Below are 2,940 nucleotides of genomic sequence, written 5' to 3'. Positions count from 1 at the left end.
CAGCAGTGATACTATCAAGAGCAGTGATACTATCAAGAGCAGTCATACTATCAAGAGCAGTGATACCATCAACAGCATTGATACTATCAAGAGCAGTGATACTATCAACAGCAGTGATACTATCAACAGCAGTGATACTATCAACAGCAGTGTGTGGGTTTCTTCTCTTTTTTTTCATCTTATTGAACTGTTACCAGGCACCTGCAAAAAAGACAGCTCAGATGTGCGAGTGCCTTTTGAAGTTTAAACTGGACTAAATGAAATGGCATTTCTCAGACATGGCTAAAAATAGTCTCAGATTTTCTCTAGTCTATAATGAAAAAGTATGTTTTCCAGAAGGACGATTAAAGTTAATCTAGATCTAAGTGAAGTCTTAACTTAAACCTGGTCAGAGGAAGGTTTAACTTCAGATTAATGGATGTTGGCTCCCAGGTTGACCTTGGTAATGGAGGAAAATGGATTACCTGGACTTTATCAATGATGATCACAGAGCATCACCAAGACCTGACAGAAGGGCAGTTATAGACAGGAGCATCCACTGAAGGATTTGGATGAAATCAATTTCTGTGACCTTTTCCGTATGTACAAAGAAAATACAGCTGACATCAGTTGTTTGCTTGAGCCAGGCATCCCTCCTTCCCTACAAGTACTGATCACGTTGAGGTTTTTGGCATCTGGAGCCTTCCATCGTGAAACAGGAGATATGAGTGATGTAAGTGAACTGACTATATGCAGAATAGTCCACAAAGTCTGCAATGCTACAGATGAACTGAAAGACAATTCCATCAAGTTCCCTGATGCTGCTGCCCAAGCCAACTACAAGGTAGAGTTCTATGAATATGGGAACTTCCCTGGAGTCATTGACTGTATAGATGGATGTCATATTCCCATCAAGTGTCCCTCTACAGCAGAGTATAGGAATCGTAAAAACTGGTTCTCAATAAATGTACAAAGTGTGTGTACTCCCAATGCGCAGTTCTCCAACATTGCTGCACATTGGAAAGTTGCAACTCATGACTCAAGGATTTCCCAAAATTCTTCTTTGTGTGCTCAGCTTGAAGGAGGACAACATAGTGGAATCATACTTGGTGACAGTGGGTATGTACAGACTAACTTCTTGTTCACTCCCTCTCTTCATGCAATAGGACCTGAACAACAACGGTATAACCAAGTTCATATCCACACCAAATGTTTGGTGTATGGAAGTCGTTTCCAGTGTCTCAGACACATTGCACTTTCAACCAAAAAGATGCTGCATTGTCATAATTGCAACAGCAGTGCTTCACAATGACCTCAAACAGCATGACTGCTCAGATCAATGACCTCAAACAGCATGACTGCTCAGATCAATGACCTCAAACAGCATGACTGCCCAGATCAATGACCTCAAACAGCATGACTGCCCAGATCAATGACCTCAAACAGCAGGACTGCTCAGATCAATGACCTCAAACAGCATGACTGCCCAGATCAATGACCTCAAACAGCATGACTGCCCAGATCAATGACCTCAAACAGCATGACTGCTCAGATCAATGACCTCAAACAGCATGACTGCCCTGATCAATGACCTCAAACAGCATGACTGCCCTGATCAATGACCTCAAACAGCATGACTGCCCAGATCAATGACCTCAAACAGCATGACTGCTCAGATCAATGACCTCAAACAGCATGACTGCCCTGATCAATGACCTCAAACAGCATGACTGCCCTGATCAATGACCTCAAACAGCATGACTGCCCAGATCAATGACCTCAAACAGCATGACTGCCCAGATCAATGACCTCAAACAGCATCACTGCCCAGATCAATGACCTCAAACAGCATGACTGCCCAGATCAATGACCTCAAACAGCAGGACTGCCCAGATCAATGACCTCAAACAGCATGACTGCCCAGATCAATGACCTCAAATAGCATGACTGCTCAGATCAATGACCTCAAACAGCAGGACTGCCCAGATCAATGACCTCAAACAGCAGGACTGCTCAGATCAATGACCTCAAACAGCATGACTGCCCAGATCAATGACCTCAAACAGCATGACTGCCCAGATCAATGACCTCAAACAGCATGACTGCCCAGAGCAATGACCTCAAACAGCATGACTGCCCAGATCAATGACCTCAAACAGCATGACTGCCCAGATCAATGACCTCAAACAGCAGGACTGCCCAGATCAATGACCTCAAACAGCATGACTGCCCAGATCAATGACCTCAAATAGCATGACTGCTCAGATCAATGACCTCAAACAGCATGACTGCTCAGATCAATGACCTCAAACAGCATGACTGCCCAGATCAAAGACCTCAAACAGCATGACTGCGCAGATCAATGACCTCAAACAGCATGACTGCCCAGATCAATGACCTCAAACAGCAGGACTGCCCAGATCAATGACCTCAAACAGCATGACTGCCCAGATCAATGACCTCAAACAGCATGACTGCCCAGATCAATGACCTCAAACAGCATGACTGCGCAGATCAATGACCTCAAACAGCATGACTGCCCAGATCAATGACCTCAAACAGAAGGACTGCCCAGATCAATGACCTCAAACAGCATGACTGCCCAGATCAATGACCTCAAACAGCATGACTGCCCAGATCAATGACCTCAAACAGCATGACTGCCCAGATCAATGACCTCAAACAGCATGACTGCCCAGATCAATGACCTCAAATAGCATGACTGCTCAGATCAATGACCTCAAACAGCATGACTGCCCAGATCAATGACCTCAAACAGCATGACTGCCCAGATCAATGACCTCAAACAGCATGACTGCCCAGATCAATGACCTCAAACAGCATGACTGCCCAGATCAATGACCTCAAACAGCATGACTGCCCAGATCAATGACCTCAAACAGCATGACTGCCCAGATCCTCACATTAAAGATGAGGATGACCCCCATGTTCCCGGGGTTG

The 2,940-nt window shown here is 45.0% G+C and overlaps 1 pseudogene across 1 annotated transcript; it reads left to right on the top strand.

The window, feature by feature from the left end:
* Nucleotides 1-580: 580 nt before the first annotated feature.
* LOC311125388 (putative nuclease HARBI1) lies at nucleotides 581-1,322 on the top strand (annotated as a pseudogene). Its single transcript has one exon. The product of its transcript is annotated as a putative nuclease HARBI1 (transcript).
* The last annotated feature ends 1,618 nt before the right edge of the window (nucleotides 1,323-2,940 follow it).

The sequence above is a fragment of the Coregonus lavaretus genome, assembly GCF_964263955.1.
Source record: "Coregonus lavaretus genome assembly, contig: HAP1_SCAFFOLD_475, whole genome shotgun sequence".
NCBI classification, from domain to species: Eukaryota; Metazoa; Chordata; class Actinopteri; order Salmoniformes; family Salmonidae; genus Coregonus; species Coregonus lavaretus.
This window is presented reverse-complemented; position numbering and strand designations above follow the sequence as displayed.